Source organism: Pygoscelis adeliae, unplaced genomic scaffold (genome assembly GCF_000699105.1).
Source record: "Pygoscelis adeliae isolate BGI_AS28 unplaced genomic scaffold, ASM69910v1 Scaffold316, whole genome shotgun sequence".
Classification (NCBI taxonomy): Eukaryota; Metazoa; Chordata; class Aves; order Sphenisciformes; family Spheniscidae; genus Pygoscelis; species Pygoscelis adeliae.
Window position 1 is genome coordinate 473,656 of NW_008824905.1, and position 12,990 is coordinate 486,645.

Sequence of the window (12,990 nt, forward strand, 5' to 3'; positions counted from 1 at the left end):
CTCGTTTTTGCTCTGTGATTATGAAGTGAGGAACCAGAAGCTGATGGGCATGGGGGGAATGCATGGCAATTGCAGTCTGCCTCTGTGTCTGCGCAGCCCACGCTCCTTTGCTCTCAGTTGCTGTGCAGTGCAGACATTCTTCGCATTGTGTCCCGATGTCTCTGCACGGCATACAGTTCTTCATTGTATGCTGCTAAGCACAAAGAACTTGAGTGATACATCAAACTGCTGGGAAGCTAGCATAAAAACAGAGACATCTGAGACTCCAAAACATTTCCATAATGAATATTGACTGCGTAAGCAAGTAACATCCCTGAAGAGCATCGTAAAAATTGTTCAGAGAGAGAACAGACTTTTTAATTTTTGTACTGCTTTAGATATCTAAACAGACAGTAGAGCAGACGATCTATAAGCATCCGTAGCATTTATTTATTAATTTGCTCTTGAAGGTCTCACACAAACATAGCGAGCACTGCAAAGGAGAAAGTGCAAAGCAAAACAGATTGGGCTGGCTCACTGAAGTTCTGCCTTGGGTTTGGCGGTTTGAAGAGACCTCTGTGACTCCACAGATCTCTCTAAGAACGTTCAGCCTCTGACACCGAGACACTCCTCAACTCTGCTCAGTCTTGCTGAAAATCACCCCATAGATACTGCAACTGCTTGCTCTGGATCGGTCCTGTCCTTCCATAATGCTGCTTTTCTATTACAGTATCAAGTAACCCCTTTGGGCATTCAGCTGTCTAGCGTATTTTACCAAGAATAAATACATTTATATACTTACTGTGTCATATTCATAGTCTTCTCCTAAGCGTCTGATTGTACGGATCACATTTTTCTTCTCATTCAGATATCCAAGGCCCAAACTCTTCTGAGTAGGGCCCTAAAGCACAATGAGCGCTGTGTCCTATGTGTCAGCTCGATGGCGGAGGCGGTGGCATTTCAGTGGCACCGGATGAAACAATAGTGACTCTAACTTTGAAGGGCTAAATCTTCTCTCAGTGCTTGGCTAATACATTTACAACCTACACTACGTTTCATGGGAATTAACAAGGCTAAAATTTGATCTCATCGTTGAGGACATCTGAATGTCTTTCTCGTCTAGATGTGCTTTGGAAAAACAAAGCCAGATGAGAATTGGAGGCATATGCAACACAGCCGTATATAAATTCACTATCTGATTTGGACTGTGAGCTCTGCATGTTCCTGTGTAAGGCAACATAAACGAGTCAATAGCTGTATAGGAGATGCTGAAATTCTGGAAAGATTCTTCCCTGCGCAGTTGTTCAGAGGGTGTGTCTTCCAGTTTGGAATTCGATCCATCTGACACTGTCATTCTCAGCCCTGCGGGCGATACCTTGCTTCTAGCCAGTACACATGTCCTTACAAGTGAAGAATCTGAACAAACTGCCCACTGGAAATGCAAATTCGGCCTCTGGGACGGTGTTGTCCCAGCTTCCACAGGCGTACACCGCACAGGGGAAATGTACCACGGTTGCAGGAGGCAATCCTCACCGCAGGAAACCATGGGCTGCTGGGTGACGCAGGCAGTTTCCAGTGAGATGACGTTCCATCAGCTAAAAAGCTGTACAGAAATAGGAGTTTCTTTAGGACTGTAAGTTGGATGGTATGCTCGCCCAGGTCTGTGCGGAGAGCACAGATTCTAACAGGCGCAGGAATGGAAGCCATTTCAGGCGTGAAATTTTATGCAAAAGTTATTGCAGAAACGGGAACCGCATCTGAGCAGTAAACGTCCAGCTATTACTGGAGGCATATGGACAGGGAGCTCCTCTCCCAGAGCACCTGGTATCTGCATAGATCTGCTTTGGCCCCTGTGCACTTCTGTAGCAGTTGGCTCAGTAGCGCTGCAAGAGTTGGCACTGAATTTTCAAGCCTTCATTTACAGCAATAAATTTCAGGATTTCAGACACCTTTGTGAAAAATTAAGGAACATCTAGTGAAATATCCTGAAATTGAAGACTCACAGATCAACGACCATTTTTACAAGATTGAGGTGAACGTTCAAGCCCGGCACCACTCTCTTGACATATAACAACTCAGATTTGCACATAAATGACAAAGTTTTTCCCAGAGACAGTCCTTTGTCTCTGCTGTTCACAGGCAGCTGCCTTTGTTACCTGAAATTTCATCCAAGGCGACATTCTTCTGGGGTTGGATCCTTCTGCTTCCTCTACCCCACACCAAGGGGCAAAGCCCTGCCAGGTGCAGAATATGCTTCTTCCCAGTGTAATGGACTTCATATGGCAATGACACATGCATAACTCCATGCTGCAAAATGAAAAGTAAGATGTCTTTCAGTGTCTGCACTCTGAGGGCACCAATTCACCTTAATGACCCTCATTTGCCTCACCTGGAACCTCCCCACCCCTGAACCCTGCCCAGGGGCCAATGACCCTATTTAAGCTCAGCCTGGAGGAGCTGCTTTTTTTTTTTTGACCTGTGTTGCAGAAGAGTTGGTCTCTATCTCAGTGGTAGACACATCTGCGCCTGGCTGCAGACCTTATTGATCCTGATCTGTGTACTGGTTTGTTTCTTTTCTCACTCTAGACTTGATGGGCAGTTGCTGGATGACCTGACTGAGACTTGGGGATTGATTTCTGGGTTTTACCTTGGTCCTGTTTTATCACTGTGACCTTGTCTGGTGTTTGGATTCTTGGTTGATTGTGGCTAAGGTCTCTGGCTCCTCCCAGCTTGCCTTGCTAAGGTACCAGGGTAGATTTTTAGCGGGTGAGATGGCTAAGGTGTGTGCAGAGCAGCTAAACTGCTGCCAGAGAAGTAGTGGTGTACGGTGCCTGCCAGTGCTAGCTGGGCTTGGGCTGCGGGTACTCTGCAGCCCGACACGGTGAGTTTGCACTGGCCTCTACTGGCTCCTGCAGCAAAACGTGTACCAGAGAGCTAACGTGAGTCATGGCTATTCATCCTCCGCTCCATCTCCCAGGGTACCTGGGGCTGCTATGCCAGACACTGCATCTAAGACATATCTACTAAAAGATCTTCATTTAAAGTGGTGTTTTTGCTTTTGTTATTTTACTACAAAAAGCAAACACAATGGCAAATGTAGTTAAAAAGGACTGAGCTAAGACACTTAACTCCTGGTGCCTTGTGTTGTTTGTATATAGGAACTTGGATCTGTGGCCCAATTGCACATGTCACTGCAGCACTTAATTTTTGCAAGCTGCCAGGGTCTCTGTGGAGTAAAAATAATTTTAATCATATGCTGTTCAAATAAATGAATTTCAATCATATGCTGTTAAAATACTTTCAAAAGTGGAGGTTTTCTTGATTAATGCAGCATCTGTTCAAACACTGATGTTAGGAACTAAAATGTCATAACTTCAAATTTGTCTTGCAGAATCTATGATTTGGTATTTAATTTACCAGCTGAAACAAAACCAAAATGGCCTTGGATTTTGTGACAAGTTCTTATAAATGTAAAAATAATCTCTGCCAGCTCTCACTTACTTTGTCTAGCTTGATGTCTTCTTACTTTCTTTAGCTCTATTTTCCACCAAGTCTGTTGTCAGAAAAATGTGTTATTGCATGCCTTCCGTGGTACATAAACTGAGTAAATGCTGTTGTATTGAAAAGGTGCAGGTAAAGTTGATATACTAATAAAAGTTACTTGATGGGTTAACTGCTTATCTTACACTGGGCTTGTTCCTCAGTGTAAGGTATAATTCCGCTTTACCTTTCCTTGACTATTTAGACTATAAATGTTTCTGATTACACACTTGTTAGCCTTTGTCCTGGTCTCTAAAGGACAGAAAGAAAATCACCATTCCAATATAAATGCTAATAGTAGTAGTTATAGCTAATTGAAGTCAACAGCAATATAATACAGGCAAATACCTATGAACTTTGAGTAGTGCCTGCCCTGTAACTCTAGGATAATTAGCGTGCAGTGGAGTGGAAGTACCACAAGGTGGTGTAGCCGCAAGGACGCATCTATTTGGCTGGCAGAATTCATTTCGACAAAAACTTCTGTTTAACGTGGCGAAGCTGAAATATATTTACTCTCCCACTGGTGGAGGGTGTGTAAGACCTGTCAGGATTTGTGTATCGCAGTTACCACTTAAGAGAATGCTCTATTAACTCTGGAATGCAGAAAAAATAACTGTTAAATTTATGCTGTAAGTATGTTTTAAGGGTCCATATAACTAAACAGTGTTAAGGAGGCTATTACAATGGAAGGTAGCTTCCAAAGTTTAAGGAATGGTCAAAAGGAGAAAAAATTAAAGGAGTACTGACTCTAGCATGCGACAGGTGGAGATAAAACATAGCAGATGCCAATCCTCACATTTACACCTGCCTTGATACCAGACTTGAAAATGGCCTGGTTTTAAAGGTAAGTCTTCTGAATGTCTGGAAAACTACAGCCCAGTAAGTTGATACCTTTACCAGGCAAATTAGTAGAAAAAAGAACCAAGAATAGAGTTAGTGAACTAAGAAAGGACTACACCTTAAATACTGGGGAAGGGTTAACACAGTTTTTGTCGGCAAAAACTGTGGCTCAGGACCTGCTAGAATGCCTGCAGGCAGAGGGGACCCAGGTGGTAGGGATACTCTGGCTCCGTGAGGGAAATCAACTGTCTCCATCACCAAAGATTCCTCAAGAGAGGAGAAATTACTTACGTAGAAGAATAAAAATTCAGAAACAGAAGGCAGGACTAAGTAATGGTCACTTCTCTTACTGGAGAGGGGTGGTCTGAGTCCCACAGAGCTGCTTTGGGACCTGTGCTGTTTGATGCGAGGCAAATCAGGAAGGTAAAAAAGTCCATCTTAAAGAGCTGAGGTAAATATAAAGGGGAAACAGCTCTCCTTGTCCTCTTCACATACAGTGTAATATGATATAGCATGTGTATCAATCAAGTCACCCATCAGTGACCTTTTGATCCTATCTAATAATACTGATAGGTGATTACAGCTAGGGATAACTGTGGGGAACAACTTCAGTCACAACACAGCGGAGGCTTCCAGGGCAAGTGTGAAACGTTCTTGTACATAAGTAATGATCAGGTGGAGTGAATTCGATGTGTGTGAAAAGCGCAGGGATATACATACAGATTTTGGATTTAGTGTTGAACTGTCTCTTAATATCATTAAGAGGGAGCTCCGAAGGCGCTCTTGGTGACAAGAGGCTGCTGAATCACACTTGGCCTCCAGGTGGAACTGTGCACCTGCCTGGACCCGCAGAAAGGCTAAAGCAGTCACCAAGAGGGCTACCCATGTTTCTCTTGCTGCATAACTGCCTGCAGTCACTGCAACATTGGGGCTCGGAACTGCTTATGCTGTTTGTTTTTTTTTTAACAGAAGAGATGGTGGGGGAAGAAAGTCAGTGGGTTCCTGGGAGAAGGATGTTTCACGCGTAGGTACTGCTGCCTTACCAGTCTTTTACATACCTCCTGGCTAAAAGATATGTGGGGAAAAACTTGACTTCCTAAGTAGACTGCCTGAAGAAGTACTGTAACTACTTTTTATTGCGCTGCATTTTACTGTGGTGACCTGGGGCAGAAAAGGGGGAGGGAAGGAGAATAAAAATGCAGGGAGGGAGGGAGGGGATTGACTTAGAAACATCTGTCCTTCATACACTCTCCGCAATACACCAGTAGCCATACTGAATAACCATACTTCACGTTTCCCTACCAAAGGCGTGCCCATGCTGACTCTGAGGCTGTGGCAGCGGATGTGAAACAGAAAATGAGTCCATCCTCAGGGATATCAGTAGATCTTCCTGGGAAAGAAATGAGAGCAGAAAAAGGGCATGAGATGTGCAGTTTTGGTTATAAGCTTTACAACAGTTCAGTGACAGAAAGGTTGATACTACAGTCTCCTGCTTGCTTGCAGTTGTTACTGAAGCACTTGCAAAGAGAAATCCCAATATTCCTAGCAAAGCCAAATACTATTAAAGGAAAAAATCTGGACCAAAAATGGTAAGTCCGGGACAAAACAAGAATTGGATATGGCCACTCTAGCCCATTCTGTTCTAAGTGCAAGAGGCTGCTTCTGCCATTGTTGTGAATAGGAAAATATCTGTTCTTTTAGCTTTCAGATTAATGAGTTTCTAGACCGCAAAGAGGCAAAACATTCTCTCCCATCAAACACTGCAATTGCATAAATACGGCTGAGCTCTTATCTGCTGGATCTGTCAACACCTAAAATGATTGAGATACCCCTGTGCTGCAGTTCTTAGGAGGCATGCCGGCACTGGATCACCTGCAGGATGAACGTGGCTGCTGTTCTTGCTAAATAGACAGCAAATAAAATCTTCATGTGGAAGATAGGGAGTGATACTGGGACTAGTGCTACAAGAGGATTCTGTCGAGAGGACTTCTCCCGGGATGAGACCCTCACTGTCTATTAGGCAGTTTTCACTGAGGCTGCTGAATGACACGTTTCGTTGATAAACGTAAGCTTCTTACCAGTAATGACCCATATGGATAACCTGACAATTTCCAGGACCAGGCCGATGTGCCCGAAACAGACACAGCAAAACGCTACAAGCACAAACTCAAAAATAGACTTGACGATACAATGCAGCACTTGTGTTCAAAAGAGAAGGCTCAGTGAGCCAGTCAACAGCCTGCTATTTCCTGGGTGGTTTGTATATGCATGCAGTAACTTGCTGCTGCGTGTTACTTTCAATGCAGTATCATAAATTATGCTGTTTCTTATAAAAGATGTTTCTCATAAAATAAAATGAGAGTACCTCTTTGTCACCAGTTCTGAAAATCACGTGGGCATCAGTTTATTCTAGTCCTGCTCAAAGCAATCCTCAAGAACACGATTTAAGCCTATGTTTGGACATTGTATTAGGGCAGAACCTTAAAATACTTTGGAAAGCTTTTCAACATGCAGTTCAAAATCTATAGGAGAGGCAAGCATTTTATTTTAGGTTTTATTCTACGTTACTGACGCATTTCACTGACAACACTTCTGGTGCTATTGACGTGTCCTGCTAGTGTATTATTACATCTTGTTCAAAAATAAATACCAGACCAAAATGCGGAGGAAAACACTTAATTTTGTTGTGCATGATGTCGAGGGGGGAATACTACTTCATTGTTTTTTCTGCTACGATGGTAAAAGCAATTTCCCTAGGAAAAAAATGTGCAATGGCTTTTAATAGTAATGATGTCTTCATGTCTTTGATGCCTAGATGCTTGAAGCTTGCACCGTATCATATACTGGAAGAAAATCTTGGCAGTGTTTTTCACTTAAGCGATCTTGTTAAGGCATGTGAGATGAGGGAAAAACATATCAGATTACACAAGTGGAAAGTGTGATAGGGAAATCACCTCAGTGACTTCAATGGGGTGAGTAAGACCCTTGCAATCCCCAACAATGTATTAGGTCAAGTAATGCAAATGAGAAATAAATCATGCAAATCCTACATTAGAAGCGCGACTGGCGTCAGCTTCTGGCAGGAAGCTCAGCTTTCAGCGATTGTCTATAACTGGCATTACTATGAAAACAAAACAGGTTGCACTGAAAACCAGTGTGTCACTTGTAGCTGAATTTCCTGTCTCTAAGGTGTGGAGCAAAACCATAACCCAACCCAAATGCTTTTTTCTTTGTTAGTTTATTTGTTTATGAAATGTGATGAGGGTGAAATACATTGCTTGAATCCTTTCCAGAGGATTATAAGGTAGATTTATTTCAGAAAGGAAGAAAGCAAGCCTCTGTGTTTCTGAATTACAGATTCTGTTTCCATTTTGAAAGGTTAAAGTGCCTGAAGTGTTAAAGTTAAGCTCATACCTGTAATTTGCATCTTTTCACGCAAAATACACAGAATGAAGATGATGTTTCTTTCAAAGGCCTTCTAGATCCATACTGTATACTTGGTCACTCACAAACCCTACTGTTGCAAAAAGAAAACCTGGTTTCACTTACATTGTCTGAGGTCTGTACTTGAGTCTAAGAACTGTGCCAATACTTTATTTAGTCACGTAACCCATGGCGATCCTCTGCTCCTGTTTTTTAAAGCGTATATATTCTTTAATAAAATAAAAATATTAATCACTCAGTTCTCAAGGCCTTTAAATGACCTTTCCTCCATGCTGCGTACTTTATAGTGTTTCTTCTTCTTCACCTCTAGAAAAAAGTCACGGTAACTCAAACACATCTCCTGGGACGCAGCCAGCTTCAACCTACACAGCTATGTAATTTTATAGAGGAGAAGTCAGACGCAAAGAAAGAAAACTTAAATCTTCAGAGGTAATTGATTTGTTCTGGAATGACCTTTGAGGATGACAGCCTCGTCTTTGATGAGATCTTTGCAGATCCTGGCCTAATCCCACACTCACAAAACTGCACCGAAGCCAAGAGCTAGACTGAAATCTCCGGGGTTCCGGGTTAATGCTTTAGGCATGTGATTGTCTTTTCTCTGAGTTTATGAATCTTCCACATCATGTACATGCAATAAGTGTAATTTACTTGCTGATTTTGTCCTGGGTTGTCCTTATACTTTTCTTTCAGAAGGGACTTGCCCTAAGCTGAAAATTCCTAATGGGTCCATGCTTTCATGTGGGCAGTTCTAAAGTAAGATAGTGAAAATGTCTTGGTTATTGCTCTCACAGACACCCAGCAACTTCAACAGCAGTTACAAATGTGAAAATCAGGCCACTTATTTAAGTATCCGCATGCAGATTCAAGGGTACAACTTTAAATATGAAAGGCCATGCTGTTAACTTGCCTGCAGAATGTTAACATCACATCCCATACCAGGTAACACTAGCTAGAAAATACGCACACCTATGTTTTCTTCTCACAAAGTGATTTCATATCCTTGGGGTGAGCCTTAGACAAAATTTCTGTATTGAAATACCCACACAGGAATGGGAGCTTCGGATCCGGATTCTGATCTCAGCTTTGTGATTCAGGCCTCTTCTTTGCTGCTTGGGACAAAAGCAAGCAGCTGCTGGCTGTGCAAGAGCACTGAAGGGCGTGGAAAGGCTCTGTCCAATTTTGAAGAGCTGTGGCTCAGCAACAGGGCAGTGTGCGGAGCACCACGGGGCTGAGTCACCGCTACTATTAATTTTTGCTGAGGCAGCGTGCAAAAGCTCAGCTTCAGATAAGTAGCCCATTATTCTAGACACTCTTCAAAAATAGGAAAATAGGATGCTTGCTGGTGCTCGATTCTTACAACCTGCTGTAAGCCCTGCACCAAAGGCTGTAAGATGCCATCTGGTACGACTGCAACTGTTGCTAGAAACCCTGTATATGCACTCTCTGCCACTCCTGACTTTTATAAGTGTATGCTGTCTGCTGGGTTTATGCTGATAGAGAGGATCTAATGAATCCACTTACTGATCCTCTTACAGGGACAGATGATTATTCTGAACCTACTAATGAGCTACACCAGGAACTTAGGCTGAACAGTGGTGAAATGCTGCCTGCTCGGAGCAGACACATTCTCACTTAGCAGAAATGTTAAAATGCTGATTGCCGCTCCTAGGCAGGAAGCTGCCTTGCTCTCCTTAAAGAGGGATCACCACTGCTCTTTCAAAATGACAGTGTCCTTGCTTGCGTGCCACTAGTGCAGAAGTGACTTCTTACACATGGTTCCCAGGATGACACTGTGCAACGCAATGAGATTGCAACATGATGCGGGTATGATTTTATTGTCTTGCTGGAACTCATTACCAAGTTCCTGCCTCCGAGTAAAAGAATGACATGAAAATGGCCTTTGGATGTCCCCAAAACAAATGATTCATTTGGTGATGGCTGGTACATGGGCTTCAGAACGGGGCTCTGAAAAACAGCAGATGCAATGTACCGAGATTGCCTTTTGCAGGTAAACAGCACGGGGAGACATATTCACGGTCTGAAAGACGTGAGGCACGTCTGTGAGCAACTCACCTTGGGCGACAACTGCTCTTCTGTCTCCGGCCTGCTTGTTTTCCCTTTATAGCACAGCACTCACATGCAACACAATGCTCTAGCTGTAATGCTGTAGTTGTGACAGTAGATGTAAACTAGAAATAATAACAGTATGGCCTGACTGCGTCCTGAGCAGCACTGCGTACCTGATACCCTCAATGGTTGCTGTTGAGGTTAAGGGATTCAGCATATTATCAGAGATATCCAACACTTGCTTAATTCACACCCATTGCTGCTAGCAGGGAGAGCCAACGTGACTGAACTTGCCACAAAATGAAGTGACCTATATGGTAGTAAGGCTTAATAAAGACAGCTTTTGTTCTGTTATAAAAATGTCATTATGTCTTGTAATTCCACTGTGTCGTAAAATTTAATTTGATGGCGCCTTAGTTCTTTAAGGCTTTAGAGCAATAGTCGCTAATCCTTCAGATATTATCTGCCTGCTAATAATAGAGCACGTCTGATGGGTTGATACATGGGTTACAGTAAATAATTCTCTATGTTTCTATGTTGTTACAACTGAGGATGTAGTTTGAGACATACAGCTTTGGGGAAGCCAGCGTAAGAAGTTCTTACGCCTTCCTCAGCCCTGGCCTCTTGTTCCCACCTCTGCAGTGCAGCTTTTGCACCGTCTCTTCAGTTATTTCACTACCACTATCATAGAGCCAGAGTATAAAATGGGACCCCCCACAAATAAATAAATAAATAAGAATCACCCTAAAAATAAAATGACCAGCACTGGAGTGAAAAAAACAAGTCTGTAATAACAAGCACCTTAGAAATCTCAGCCCATTCCTATTCCCAGATCTCAAAATAAGTCCCAAAAGTCTTCCACTGAAACTCTGATTTGACTGAATGTTAATGAGAAACACTATTCCTTTCTGGATTAATCTGTCCAAAACATAGTAAAACAGCACAATAACTGTTGGTTATTGGGAAATATCCTTGATTCAGAGAAGAAATAAGGAGAGGCCAATAAAGGAGGACTCCGAGGAACTCACCATGGTGCAACACAACTTGACTTAATGTTCTGCCTAAATGGTGAAATGCAATTTTTAGTATCTTCAGAAGGGAAGGAATTCATTCATTGTCTGAACTTGTGCCACCTTGTTTACACTTCTTACTGTCAACAAATCACATAAGTACTCAAAAAATGTGTATGAAAACCAAACTTCTTTGCTCTTATGCCTTCTGCTACAGACACATGCTTTTCATCTGGAATTTCTTTTGGTAAACAATTACCACAACATTTGGCATTTCCTTTCAAACTGGGTTGTGAAAAGAGTAGGACATGCACTGGCTTATAGAGAATTACGAGCATTCCTTTCAGAATGCACTATGGTGAGTTAAAACATGACACACAATTTTTAATTAGTAACTTCTTGAACAAGTACCACAAAACACCAATGAAAAAAGTACATGATGAAAAGTACTACTGTGATAGAAAGCTTTGGACAGGATCTTCTTGTCCGTCGTGGCAGGAGTATTTACGCCAGAGCAACAAAGAAAACATCAGGTTTTTCATTCTGAATGTATATTTCAGTAGACAGTGCTTCAAAGGTCAATGATAAATTGAGCTCTATCTTGAAACTGAGCATAAAAGACTAAAAATTTCAATGAGGCTGCACAAATATACTCCAGAACTCATGTTTTCCCTTCCTGTCCAATTCTATACCTTGAAACTGAAGCCTTATTAAAGATTATAATTACAAAGACTATGAGTTCAAGAGTAACCTGTAGCTATTCCCTTTCCCACACTTCTATAGTGTACTTCAAAAACTCACGTGAAAGGTGAACAGAGTGACGTTCAAGTCAAGAAGTGCACATCCTGCTCGTTTTGCAACATTAGCTGGAAGGAAAGTGTTTTCAAACTCTGGTTTAGTAACCATTCCCTGATCAAAAATACTGTTACATCTTCCTCACTAAAGCGCAAGCCAAATCCTTATGAACTAATAATTGCACAGTGTTTTACAACTAACGACCACATGTACAGAATAAGATAAAGCCCTTCAGCCCCTGTCACTGCTCCTGGTACACGGAACTGGACAATTTTATTATATGCAATACTTTCCAAAGGGACTTTCATTTCACACAGAAAAGCATTTAAAAATTCCAGAAACAGAGCTGAGAGGTGCAGTGTGGTTACAGGACCTTTGCACTTCCACATGTGTAACTTAAAGCTTTCACCAAAGATGGCTCCAAGTTAACACAATTGTACGTAAGTCCATACTTACTCAGGCTGGACAGTCAAATGCTTTGAATATGGCACTCGGTAATTACTCTTTAAGGTACTATTTCCCGAAAAGTGTTTATGTCCCAACTCTATTAGCTTGCTAGGCCTTCTATACTCATGAAGACTTTTGTCACTCTTGAAACGCTCATCACGCTCCACCTGCGATCAGTACCAAATTTGCAGTCAACACAAAAGTAACGATTAAGCTCATGTAGAGTAGGAGGAGTGTTAGAGCAGCCATGTTAATGTGCTATGAGATCTTATAAGATTCAAGGTTGGACATAAGGCTCAAACTCTGCATGCCATATATTGCCAAAGTAACTGTCACCACCTAACTGCTTTGCCAGGATCCACGTATCACCCTGTCACCTGTTGTTACAGGTGACACTGAGCCACAGAGTGAGGTTCTGGCAAAAACTTGACTACGATTTTTGCAATGGTGCTCCTTGCCGGTCTGAGAAAAGTCACTCTCCTGTTACCACCCCAAAATGATTAGGTTATTAGCATAAATCATACTAGGGGCAACTGTGGCTGCAGCACCCTCAATGGTAGAGTTCAGGATCTTGAAAGGAGGGCGCAAGGCAAAAAACAGGATCACAGCTGTGGACTTCAGGAGAGCAAACTTGGGGCTCTTCAGGGATCTCCTCAGAAGAATCCCATGGGAGACCATCCTGGAGAGCAGAGGGGTCCAGGAGTGCTGGCTGATTTTCAAGTATCACCTCTCCGCCAAGCTCAAGAGTGGTCCATCGCAGCAAGCAGGAAATCAAGCAAAGGCAGCAGGAGGCCTGCGTGGATGAACAAGGAGCTCCTGACAAAACTCTAAGATAAAACGAAAGCATACAGAGGTTGTGAAGTCTCCA